Source organism: Protopterus annectens, chromosome 8.part0 (genome assembly GCF_019279795.1).
Source record: "Protopterus annectens isolate FY-2018-M chromosome 8.part0, PAN1.0, whole genome shotgun sequence".
Taxonomy (NCBI): Eukaryota; Metazoa; Chordata; order Ceratodontiformes; family Protopteridae; genus Protopterus; species Protopterus annectens.
This window is the reverse complement of record NC_056741.1, coordinates 796,392,333-796,406,585: the sequence shown is the minus strand read 5'-3', so window position 1 is coordinate 796,406,585 and position 14,253 is coordinate 796,392,333. Positions and strand designations below refer to the sequence as shown.

General features: G+C 38.7%; 1 protein-coding gene across 1 annotated transcript in view; it reads right to left on the bottom strand.

Annotated features, from left to right (window-relative positions):
- Positions 1 to 14,253, bottom strand: part of LOC122809052 (protein Wnt-7a-like) — a 656,744-nt gene that overhangs the window by 611,006 nt on the left and 31,485 nt on the right. The window lies entirely within an intron of this gene.

The window sequence follows — 14,253 nt, the reverse complement described above, 5'->3', positions numbered from 1 at the left end:
TCACTTTTTACATATTACCTAGTAATCTATGTTCAGTATGTAATCGCTATACTTCAAGTATTATTTGTATGTTTGCACTCACAAAGTGCCTACTAGAATATCTTCAGTTTTAACCTCACTAAATATGTTTCTGCAGATTTTCTTCCTGTCTCCACTGAAAAGATATTTTTGCATGACCCAGCCAGACCTTTCAATTAACAAAATGCAAATGCAATAAATAAATAAATACATAAATAACAAAATAAAATGCATCTCAGAGTGTCTGTAATGCTATGGCCTTTGTGAGCATTGCCGTCCCCACTCGCTCAGTTTAATTTCATTTACTTTTCTTCAAATCAGTCTCCAGAGCCAAGGACGAGGGTAAGGTGGTCCACACAGCCTATCTGGACCTCGCCAAGGCCTTTGACACCATTCCCCACTCTGGAATTATAGATAAACTTACTAAACTGGGCATTAATCCCTACGTTACTCAATGGGTTGCCAACTGGCTCACTGACAGAACCCACACTGTAAAAATAGCCAACTCCAAATCCAGCCCCAGACAAGTGGAGTACCTCCGGGTTCAGTCCTGGGACCGCTCTTGTTTGGCATCTACTTCTCTGAAGTACAGGCCAATACTATGGGACTCTGGCTAACAAAGTTTGCAGATGACTGCAAACTGGGAGTCATTATTGAATCTCCAAATGATGTGGATACTCTACAAAAGTGCCTTACAGAAACAGATGCTTCATGCCAGAGCCATAGCCTCAAGCTCAATGCCAAGAAATATATAGTTATCCCCTTTGGGAAAAAATATGTACCCATGAATTACTACATAGTTGGCAGTACACTAAACACCGAAAATGTGATAAGAGACTTAGGGACACAGGTGGACAGTAGTCTCACCTTTGATAACCACATTGCCACAACAGTCAGGAAATCCTTCCATGTGGCACACCTCATCGCTAAGGGCTTTTCATCCAGAAAAAAGGAGGTCATTGTCCCACTGTACTCATCCCTCATTAGACCCATTATAGAATACAATGCCCCATTTGGTATGTACCTTTCAAGACACCTGCAACAACTGGAAAGGCCACAGAAATACCTCACTAAAAGAATTACAGGCCTAAAGCAGATGCCCTATGCTGACCACCTTAAAAAACTCCAGCTATACTCTGTTGCATATCATCTACTCAGAGGCAATCTCTGCTTAACATACAAGACCATGTCATACCCAGAGCTGTTGGGACATGCTACACTTAAAGAAATCCCAATCCCTCAGAGCCACATGCTCCAGGGATCTAAACCTTGTCATCACAATAAACAAAACATGCTGGAGGGATAGGTTCCTAACCCAGAGACTCTGCAGACTCTGAAATAGACTGCCTATGCATGTCAGGAAGAGCACCTCTTTGGCCCTATTCAAAAGGAATATTGATGATTGGATGGGAGAAAGGAAATTCACCCCGGGGATCATGTCAGTCGCCCTGCTAGACAGGGGTCCAGGAAGTAAATAGTGTGGGAAGAAATAGCCAGGGAATTGTTATGGCTAGGCTTGTATAGGCCCTAGGACTGATAGCCTAGTACCAACCTATGAACTAATTCCATAGTTATTACAGTGTACTTCTGGCCAATTAGAATGTCTAAAAAAGATGCAAGATAAAGCAAAATTGAAGAATAGGACAGAATTTCTTCCCTATGTTATGATTTTTTCAGGATATCACTGACACAAAAGGAAGGGAAAAGATTTCAAAATGCACCTCAGAACATCTGGAACGTCCATGGCTTAATTCAGTTATTTCCATCACAGTCATTACAGTGCAGTCTGGCAAAGACAATTATCTATTGAGACCTTAACCTCAACTAACTAGGGCCATAAAAACATACTTAAATGCCTCCCCGCAAAAGCATGGACTTACATAACTAGTATGTCAAGAACATCAACTCAACCCCACACCCTTTCCTTGGGACAGGGGCTGCAGAAGCATGGAGGGTGATGAACTGATGAATGCCTGGGACTGGGATTAAGAAGGGTGGAGGGTGATGAACTGATGAATGCCTGGGACAGGGGTGTAGAAGGGCGGAGGGTGATGAACTGATGATTGCCTGGGACAGGAGGGTGCAGGGTGATGAACTAATGAATGCTTGGGACTGGGGTGTAGAAGGGTGGAGGGTGATGAACTGATGATTGCCTGGGACAGGGGTGTAGAAGTCTGGAAGGTGATGAACTGATGAATGCTTGGGACAGGGGTGTAGAAGGGTGGAGGGTGATGAACTGATGAATGCCTGGGACAGGGGTGTAGAAATGTGATGAGTGTGATGAATTGATGAATGCTTGGGACAGGGATGTAAAAGGGTGGAGACTGATGAATGCTTGGGACAGGGGTGTAGAAGGGTGAAGGTTGATGAATTGGTGAATGCCTGGGATGGGGGTGTAGAAATGTGATGAGTGTGATGAATTGATGAATGCTTGGGACAGGGATGTAAAAGTATGGAGACTGATGAATGCTTGGGACAGGGGTGTAGAAGGTTGGAGGCTGATGAACTGATGAATGCCTGGCTCAGGGGTTTAGAAGAGTGTAATGGGTGTAATGAACTGATGAATGCTTGGGGCAGGGGTGTAGAAAGGTGGAGGGTATGACGAAGAGTGCACCAAATGCAGGCTGTTAGCTGCAAATCAGTCAAAGCCAACAAAGACAGACAGACAGAATGACTTTGTCTAACAGTGATATACAGATATGTTACGAATTTATGAAAATAAAAATAACAATCATTTACAATCCCTAGATTACATGTGGCCTGTTTATCTAACTTATTTTTTTTGGTGGTATGTGATTACTACAGTTGTTAATTTTAGATGGCGATACTGTCTGGGAGTCAGAAAAGTTTAGTGTAATGGGAAAAACCTTCGTTTGGAAGTTCTTTCATCACACTGCACCTTTTAAAGACCTTTCTGCTGATGAGGTTTTCCACTCATGGTGGCCTCAGCATGAAGGGCAGTCTCACAGGCAATAATAATACAGCAGTTCAGGAGAGTGGCTAATGCTAATTAGCTATGTTAGTGTGTATGTAGTTGAATGAGTGCTTTCGTGAGTGTTGCTGACTGTGGGAGGGCTTGTGTATTGATGAGTAGATACAGGTGTACGTGCAGGAATTTCTAGCAGAGTACGTCCACGCTAGTGTGTGTGTGTGTGGCCGTGAATATGGGGGGTGGGGGTACCTTTACTAATATGGTGCATGTGCAGCTAGGATGATCAATAGTATGGTCAGGTCTAATAGTGTTACTGCGCAAGTCAGAGAAATTCGAATGAGCTGATAATGAGTTCTTTCTCATTGTGGCCATACCTGTCTGGGAATTGCTTTTCTCACCATTGTGCTAATTGATCTACCTACATTAGGCAATTAACATGAGCAGTGAGCATTTTTCTGAATACTAGGGATTGTTTTTCTGAAAAAAATCATAAGTACAAAATTTATGATTTTCTTTTTTGTTTCCTTTGCAATTTAGGAAAAGGATTCACCATTGCTGAATACTGACATGCACTGTACACAGTATAGCAACATTTTGAGAGGGAGAAGGGAGGAAAAGGAAGAAGTTATTAGGCAAAAAACGTGATACAAGCCATTATGGCTGTTGACTTGTACAGGTTCATGGGGCTGTGACCCTTGCAATGTTTGGTAAGCTGGGGCAGACATTTTGAATAACTTAAAACTATCAGCCCTCTCTCCCATGAAAAACAAACAACATATTCATAACAGATTTACACATAGTATGATGCATGCATTCAAACATGTCTATCCTAAGATTTATTTTACTCACTGAGACTACCTTGAGTGATAAAAGTTTAAGGGATTTGAATTTCAAAATCTACACTCCTGCACAGCAAATTCTTAATGTTCCTATGACATATCACAATTTGAAATGTATCTTAATGACTCATACATTTTTCAGAAAAAAGTTGTGTATTTCAAAAAGCAAAACAGATTTTCTTGCTTAGCATCACTTTCAACTGTAAAACCTGAAGGGACCTGTTGTATTCATTCATGGCCTACTTCTACAATCTGTTTTCTGCTTATCATAATCTCTTTTCACTACTCTATCTTCAATTTCATCAGGTAAAACATTTATTAGCTTTAACCTGAGTGGTATTATACTTATCCTTTCTAACACATTCACCCACAGGTAATGATTTTATTAAATGTGAGGGATAGCAACATTTAGCACATGAGAAAATCTTACACTTTCACCTAAAGGCATGAATTAGGTTGCCATGGAAGTATTTGATTGGAATATAATGTGAACCTGGAAAGTAATTAGTTTGCCATTTGTTTTTACATATGTTTGTTAACAGACCATGAAATTATCACTTTAAGAATGGTTATTAATTGCAGCAAAGCACAGCAATTAAGAGGACTGAAATCACTGCACTTGTTTAGTCTCTCTATGAAATCAACAGATAAAGTTCTAAGAAAAACTTAAGTTTATTTATTTCCTGTAGCTGTGAAGTACTATTTTGTGTGTATGAGTGGATGTTTATTATCCTGAGGCTTTTTTTAATGACAGAGGGTACATGTTACTGGAATACAGGCCAGCAGATTGTACTGGACTACAGTGGTGAAATAGCCATAGAATGAGACTCTCGGTTTACCAGTTAATCAATGCTTGCCTCTACACCCATGGTCAAGAGCTTTGCATAATTAAAAAAAGAAGATTATACATAAACTAGGCAGAAATAAGGTTCCTCTGCAGGGAAGCTGTGCTCATTCTCAGTAAAATAGTGATGCGTTTGACAACTGAGGAGGGCCATGAAGTACATCCCTTGCACCCCTGTGGTGTGAGGAGTTAGTTGAGGTAATTTAGGTACTTTGTGAAGCTGCCTCCCAGCTACCACCACATAAGATGCACCTGCCACAGCTTGCTGGAAGGGGACTCTGAGGCAAACGAAGGCCATGTTAGAGGGATTATATCTCTTAGCTTACTTGTAAATGCCTGGAGATGCCACCAGATGAGACTGGGGCTTTTGCTTAGGGTAGGGACATCTAGCCTATCCTACCACCATGACCCTGTCTAGACCAAGCAGTGCAGAAAATGGTGATCATGATGAAGCACCAGTAAGTTTAAGTTATGACTCTGCTGATCACATTCATCCTCTGGAAGCACAGCTAGGATGGGACAAAGGGGGAAGCTACTCTGAGCAGAAGATGTCAGCGGACAAAGATTGGCAGATCTATTTTTTTTTTCAGTTTTATGCTCTTCATATAAACATGACGGCAGGAGCAGAGGTGAAGGGCTTTAGAACCTGGCATTTCTCTTTAAGAGGGAAACAGTGCCTGATGAGACAAAGGACAGTTTTCTTTTCTTTTTTCTGTCACATAGAGTGTGAGGGTGACCTGTCACTCCTCCATAGAACACAAGGATTGGTGAGGGGGGTAGGAAGTAAGGACTTGAAGATTCTCTTCTTGGGAGACATGCCAGAATGCATGCCAGAATGCAGAATGAACCTTTTTTTTCACCTCATATTGACGGGCGCCATCCTCTCCTACTTCATGGTTTTACATGATCTGGAGAGTCAGCATTTATCTGCATTTCAAATTCTCTATCACAGTCATTATCTCTGTGGCACTTTTCATAATTTTCACCAACGCAGTATTTAAAAGGTATCATCTTCTTTACTGCATGCAGTACGCAAAGTGTGACAACACCAACACTCGGCAGATTGCAAGAGATGACAGATGTACCACAGTTTTCCGGGGACCATCCCTTTTGATTTTACATTCAAACATTCTTTTAAAAGATGCTAGAGTAGAGCTTTTCTGTATTAGATGCATAGATAATGATTTGAGGGTATTTTGAGTATTCTGTGCCCCTGAACATTATACCTAGTAGGTACATAACACTCAAGGTCATGAAAGGTCATGAATGACTTGTACTTAGTTTCCAGGTCAAACCACTTTAGCCCTCATACTCAGTTCTGGCTACTGCTCTGTGTTTTCAGAAGCTTATAAGCTGTTGAGCTACTCACAGCTACTTTGCTGTATTATCGCCTTGAGAACAAGTCTAAATTATTTATTAAAGCATTTGAAGCTTTTATGATTCTGCACTTTAATATCAATATCTAACACTTGCTTTTGATGAGGTCTACAGAATTACAAGGTTTGAATGATTAAACAATTTAAAATATGTAAAGAGCTCCACCACTTATAAGATCTTGATCTAGGGAGGAAGAAATACAACAAATGGAAGATGCAGTTTTTGACTGCCTTCAGTATGAAATTCGGTCCTGAGGGAGGTCCTGAGGAATACTACCCTAGGTAGTCCTGTTACATGGCCTACTGTATGCTTCTTTCATTTTCACAAATTGACAGTTTGGGTAGCTGTAGAAGCTAGTACAAAGCTAAAATAAAATTACCAAATTTTCTACTAACTCCAATACCAAAGGTCATCATTGTGTAGCTCTCAAGCAATTAAATTGGCTAGAAATTCCAAATTATTTATTTTATTTATTTTGCATTTGTTTACTGGGGGAGTCCGACTGGGCATAAAATCCTTTTTCAGTGGAGGCCCAGGGAGAAAAGTTCCATTGTTAGTAAACTATTTTGTTAGCAGAAAGAAAATTGTATAATACAATAAAGAAAAAATAGTAACAGACATTCATAATGGTAAAAAGACTAGAACAGAATAAATTGGTCAAGTGGGAGACAAGACCAATAATCTTGTATAACAATGCTTCTAGAAGACAGTTCTTACAGTAGTAGCAGGTAGTGACATTGTATACAGTACAATAACAGTGCAATTACAATACTTAGTCTTATATACAGGTAGCATAGCAAACTGAAGACTTAGAATCTGGTAGATATTAACAGTGAGAAAGGAAAAAAAACAACATAAGGCAGTCTTATGACTTAAATTCAATGCTCATTACATATGCAATTAAAATTTTAAAATCAGCTAGTTCCATGGTTTGAGCTACCCATGCCCAGTACATGTACAAGTCCAGGAATTGGTGAGGTGGGCTTTAAAGTGATGCTTGAAGTTTTTTAACCTAGTTATAGTTCTAATTTCAAGTGGTAAGGCATTCCACAGTTTAGCAATGTAGTAGGAGTATAGCGAGTCACCTGAGCTATTTTTACTCCTGGTTACTTCAATTAGAGCTTTATTAGTGGATCTTAGTGGACGGGTACTTATATGGGGATTGAGGAGGCCTTGTAGATCTGGTGTTTTATCGGGTTGTGGTATTGGTTTTATCGGGTTTATAGTACATTTGGTGGGCGGTAGAGAGTTGCGTGAGAATGAGTTGGTGGGGTAGTTCTAAACAAGATAGTTGTCTTAGGGCCTTACAATGATGGGGTCTAGGAGGACAGCTAGTGGCAAATTTAGCTATCTTATTATAGCAGGCATCTAGCTTGCTTAGGTTTGATTTGGAGAGGTTGGTAAGGATGGGTGAGGTGTATAGTAAAGTTGACAGAATATGACTTCTGGCTGTGGTTATTCGGGAGTTTGTGGTTAAGTAGTTTTTGCATCTGTATATGGTACCTATTTTCTTGTGTACTTTTATTACAGTCTGGGCAATGTGTAAGTCGAACTTCAGATTTTGATCAATAACAACACTGAGAAGTTGACTGGGTGGTACTTGTTCAATCAAAGTCTTATTACTGGATGTGATGTTGAAGTAAGTGGATTGGGTTTTGAATTTAGTGGAGTGGAAGAGCATGAGTTTAGTTTTATTTGGTTCAAGATTAATTGCACATCTGCCAACCATGATTCAATAGTATTGAAGGATGTTTGGGTTAAGTTTTGTAGTTCAGGTAGAGTTGGGGCAGAACATATGACAGTGGAGTCATCTGCATACTGTATAAGGGTGGCTAGAGTTGTAGCATTATGGAGATTATTTGTAAACAGGTTAAAAAGGAGGGGACCGAGAATAGACCCTTGAGGCATGCCCACAGTCACTGATAGTAAGGAAGAAAGAATTTTGTTCCACCGTACCGCTTGTTGCCAATCTATGAGGTAGTTCTAAAACCAGGCTAGAGTGGAGTAGCTCAGGTTCAGTTTGGACAAGGCAGTCAGCAGTTTGTTATGAGACACTGTATTGAAGGCTTTTGATAAGTCTAAAACGATTGATGATACTAGCTTACCTTTATTTCCAAGTTGACTAATGGTGTTAGTGAAGCTAACAAGGGCTGTCCTTGGATATACCAAACTGAAAACAGCTTCAAGATTTTACATTACTGGAAAAAGATCCATCTATTTCCAATTTTTCCAATGGTACATACCAGACAGAAACCTTAAATGCAAAGATCAATATCTGGACCAAACATACAAAGCCCTTTGCTCTGTATATGCCTGCCTGCGCGTGTGTATGTGTGTGTGTGTGTGTGTGTGTGTGTGTGTGTGTGTGTGTGTGTGTGTGTGTGTGTGTGTATATATATATATATATATGTGTGTGTGTGTGTGTGTGTATTTAAATATACATGTATACATAGTTACATACACGTATCTCTCCCTCTTATCTCTATACATATATACATACACACACACACACACACACACACACACACACACACACACACACACACACACACACACACACACACACACATTATATATCGTACGCATAAACAGACAGATACATGTATATGTATAAGCATATTATATATCTGTTTCTAAACCATGGAACAATATCCAACCACAATAAATCATGCTGAAACATTTCACAACTTTGAAACAAATATAAAATGCACCTAAATAACTTCTCCTTCAGGATAGGCACTTTCCTTGAAGACACAAGTCATCAGTGCCACTAACAGCAGTAGAATCTTGGATTTTTTTAGCAGTGATGTGATTATATCTAGTGGAAATGAGCGCTCAAAGCAATCTCTATGTACAAAGCAGTTTGGTACATATGCCACTACCTAGGTATAATTTCCTCTAACTGCTAGCCACTTTGTCTGTGTCAATAAATGAAGCAACTTCAAATACTAATGATATATCTCTTTGCCATTTCTGTAGTATCAATTTTCTTGCTCCTCTGGTACAAAATACCTCAATTTTCATACTTTAGAGTAAAGGGTCTAATTATGGTTATCAAACATCGCTTAACTGAAATAAAATACCTTAAAAGGTTATGGAGTAAACGCTCCAATAAATACTCCTAAATACCTTTTAACAGGAGTGAAACACCTCTTGAGCTGTTCTATTAGCCGTATGTCCCTATCAACTCTATATGGGGTAAGGGCTTGCATATTATATACTATAGACATGTCCTAGCTTGTGTCTGTGCTGTCTGTGTCACATGTCAGTCAACAAAAACTAAAATGATTTACTGTGAATATAATGATTATTATAAATATTGATGATCTGCATTGTTGTGATTTTTATTTGTACAGCTTTTCTCTCCAGACCCTTGCTGAAAAAAAAGGTATCACACCCAGGTGAACTTTCCAGGTAAACAAAAGCAATGAATGAATGAATAAATATATAAATACAAAAATAAACAAACAATGGAATACCAGAAACATTTTTTTTTTCTTTCGCAGCTGTTAATGAGATTACAAAGACAGGAAATGGGTCTACAATTCTCTTTGCATATTGAGCACAAACATTCTTTAATAAAATATCTCTGGAGTCTTGGGAAATCCAGTGAGCATACTCATTTATAACTATTAAAGTTATCAAAAATAAGTTTAATCCTAAACTTATTAAAAGAGTACAGAGATATAGCTCTGGGTCTTGCTTCAGAGAGCTTTTAAAATCTATGGTTGTGTGGGTGGCTAAGCTAAGAAAATTAGCCTAAGCTTTTAATTACGGAGAGCCATTATAGCGAAGGATGACAGATATGAATGACTTTGTGTGGAATTAATAATGAGCAAGTACAAAGAAGGCTGTTATAAGGAAACTGAGAATGCCTTAATATTAAATAATAAATGAAAATATGCATATTTTACAAGGAGGGCATACTGCTGTAGCCTGTAATTGAGTACAAGGACTGAACTGTAAAGGGTGTGTTTCCAACAGCATGAAAAACAGTAAAGTGACTGCGTTACAGATGGTTAGGGAACAGAACACATCATATCATGACTTCTGTTTTTCTTTTTTTTTTTTATGTTCTGTCTGCCTATCTTCTGGGAATTAAACAATTCTCCTCCAGCCTGTCCAGTGATTCCTAGTCCACCATAAATAATCTGTACCCAGCATCACTCTGTGAGGCCGTTCATCGAGAGGAGGTTAACTTTAGGACCATCATCTTTTGGTCAGATGGATGTTGGGGGATAATTCTGTTTGTGGTTGTCATTCAAGCAGCCTTGGAAAGTTGTTTGGTCTCACTTCCTCATAACACACACCTTTTCTTCTGCTTCACAGTGCTGCTCTCATCCCAGCATCCTGAGGTCTGGCATCACTCCCTCCAAGAGTAGTGACAACAGCCTTTAAAGATGGATCTAGTTTCCCAAAGTTGGAAAACTACTCAGCAGAATGTCTCCACTCTTATCCAAGCCTTCTGTTGATAAGGTAAGGGTTTTTCTACAGGTTGTAAGTCTAACGCTGGCAATTGATGAGTGTACCTGCATCACCATGTCGGCTGACTGTATCTACCTTCCTTGATGTAGACATACTCCTGCACACATGTCCCAAGAAGGTTATCATGAATGAGATGCAAGAGGCAAGCATGCATCCCTGGTCCATAATGCTGCAAACTACACACATCCTCCTCTGTTACAGGTCAGCTTGTGCAGCAGACTGGACTGCATCCCTTTCTGCAAGGTTGGGTAATTGATATCATCCAATCAACCTTTCACTTGGTCTTTCAGCTCCTGGCCTCTGCTCAAACACAGACCACCTGGGCCATAGTAATGGCTTTATGCCAATATGCCACAGCATCAGCACCTCTTACTGTATATGTCTTCTCTGTGGTAGAATTGGGTACATAGCAAGAGCTTATGGAAATAAGAAAAATAAATATTTTCCAAAAGCATAGAATAATTACGTTTTTTTATTAAGAAGGAAAGCACACAGGCTACAAAGCAACAACTTCCTTTACATAGTATACAGATACTAAGTCTGCTAAGCATTAACTCTTTGCTGGTACAAATCTCATATCTGTGAATGTTGAGGTTGATAGGCATGGGTGGTAATACACAAGGGCATACACCCAGGTTAAAATATTGCATGCCCCAATGAATGCTCCAGTCCTTTCCCTGGAAGAGTTTCAGTGGTTTGTGGGTCATAGACAGCTAGCACCTGCAAAAAGCAATCTAGTTGTGATTGTAGAAAATGATATCCATTGCTGGCTGAGAGGATTACTTTATTAAAAGACCAGATCTGAAAGGTGTGGCTTCCCATTCACAGGCACAATGCATCAGCAAAATGTAGTCCTGCTCCAACACCACAAAGCATTAATGGCACAGCTACAGTGGTAGAGTGGATGACACTTTCCTCAATGTACTGAGCTTGCCTAAGTTAGCCTGTAAATATAGCCAGCTTACTTGCCATTTTGCAAGGGTCGTTGATCATCTGGGTAAAATGTCATTTGGCATGGAAAAAACAAAGGCTAACTGGAGCTGCAACATTTACTGTTTGTTGGAGAAAGCAGAGCATATCCAAATTGATTTAGATACTAACACTCAAATACTAGCTTACTTCTGTGTTTCCAGTTAACTCTGCTTTACTGTTTTCTCTTTTCCCTAGTGAGTCTCAACTGCCTTTCTTAACTCTAGTATAAATGTAAGGCCATAATGAAAATATCAGCTGTACTCTACCATATTCTACTTCATTATGGTCACACCTTTGTTTTGCAGTTAATACAGTCTGCGTAGATAAGAGATGAGCTTATAGTGTAATGAAAGGGTATATATGGGTGTATGACTGGGTGTGATAGTTTCTCAAATTACTGTGGAAGATGGGGAAAAGAATGAGTTGTGTGTGGGAGAGGGTTATGTGGATGTGAGTGTGTGCATGTGCGTGTGTGTGTGCGTGTGTGTGTGTGTGTGCGTGTGTGTGTGTGTGTGTGTGGACATCATAGTTTTTAACTCTCCCTGACTTTACAGGATGTCCATGATTTTACCTGATTTTTCTGTTCTGTCTCTAATAAAGTGTTTTATTGTTTGAAAATACATTATGGTTTCATATTCTTATTGCTCAGAAAATGCACGTTGATGTAAACATTGCTGTTCTATTTCCTTTTTAAGTGAATTAGAGCATAATTTAAGAACTGCCCCTGATTTTGAACTGTTGTCACATTATATTTTGTACTTGTCCTTGATTCTTGAGCAAAGAAGTTGATGGCTTAGTGTGTCACAGCTCTCAGGTGTCCATGATTTTGCTTCATATTTTTGTTCTCTTCCTCATATAATGTTTGATTATCTGGTAAATCCTCATGGAGTACAGTCAGTCAATATTGCCAAACATTACAGTTGCTTAGAAAAAACATGTTGTTGCAAAAGTTCTTTTTCTGTTAGCTTTTTAAACAAATATATTGCTGCATAAAGATAAAAATATTCCCACCAACTAAACATCTGAAATAATATACAAAAATTAGGACATCAATAATATGCAGCAAACAATATTATCTGAACTACTTACATTCAATGTAACTTGCATACAATTCTTAAAAAATCAATCTGTGAGCTTACAGCAATGTTTAAAAAAATTTAACCTGATTTTTGGCCTATGTTCCCCATTAGTTTTTGGCTTTCTTTCTGATTTATGCCAAAGAGGTTGCGATATGTGCTTGCGTGTATGTATGGATGTGGGAGTGTATTGGACTGTGTGTGTGTGTGTGTGTGTGTGTGTGTGTGTGTGTGTGTGTGTGTGTGTGTGTGTGTGTGTGTGAGAGAGAGAGAGAGAGAAAGGGAGAGACAGATCAAACTGTTAGCAATACAGTTAGTGGAATGAATTAAGAAAGATAAAAGGAAAGGCAAACACTGTTTGAGAATTTGTTTCTGGAGATGGTAAGAGAGATATGAGAATAATTTGGAAAGTGACCTGCATTAAAATGGTAGTAATTAATATTTAACAATGATATGCAGTTGGGGTGCGCGTGTGTGTTTGTGTGTGTGTGTGTGTGTGTGTGTGTGTGTGTGTGTGTGTGTGTGTCTGTGTGTGTGTTAGCTACTATGCTTCTATTGTGCTATTGTGCCCTCGTAAGTAAAGAATCATACAGCCATCCACGTTGAGTTGGGAAGCATTGTAGCATTCATGCAAACTATGAAAATGAATTTCTAAAGAGTTAGTAATACAGTTTTGTAACCAAATGATACCATGTTACCTGTGACTGTATAATACATACAATATAATAAAAATAGATTGTTGTTATGTTATATAACAATCTTTAGAAACTGTTGGTTTACACATGTATCTCCAGCAATGATATGGATGTTTTATATATTTCTTAAGACTAGTGACTCTAGTACTGTAAGATTTCTCTGTCTTACTAATTGTGTCTACTATGTATGTATATACTATTATTAGTAAGGACTCTCTGCATTTTGTATGTAATTTTCTTTGCAAACTTTGTATTTTTTGTTATGTGTTATTGATGTGTGTGGAGCTTTTCTCCCTGGGTCTCCACTGAAAATGGACCTGTGTCCAGTGGACTACCCCGGTCAACAAATCTAAAATAAAATAAAATAAATAAATAAATAAATAAATGTTGAAAGCACACAAAACCTATAGAATGTGTGGAGTAACTGTTAAAATATTCATAAGAAAGAAAGGAAACAACACCTTTGATGGTAGGTGAGGTAACACAACACCTTTGATGGTAGGTGAGGTAACACAACAGCTTTGATGGTAGGTGAAGTAACACAACACCTTTGATGGTAGGTGAGGTAACACAACACCTTTGATGGTAGGTGAGGTAACACAACAAGCTTATCTAGTAGGAGCTGAAGAAAATACATTTAAAATATGGAGAAATTAATCAAATACAACATGACAGTAAAGCTTTAGAAAATGTGCATTCTAAAAACATAAAGCCACATTTAAAGAATAACTGGTAAGAAAAGAAATCACAACTAGTAATTGTGTTCAAACAGATGCCATAATAAGATGTTTCTGACTGAAATCAGTTCCTTATAGTAATACATTAAGTACCTCTTCCAGAAAAGATTAAAAAGAATTGGAAATATTTGATCTCACACTGATGTCAGACATTATAAAGAATATACCAGTGCGCATCAAGCAAATTAAATATAGCTGCTAAATTAGACTTGTAAGGATGAAAAGTGGGTAAGCACTGCAGAGACTTGGAGTTATAGTTCCTCCAAAAGGGTACTCTG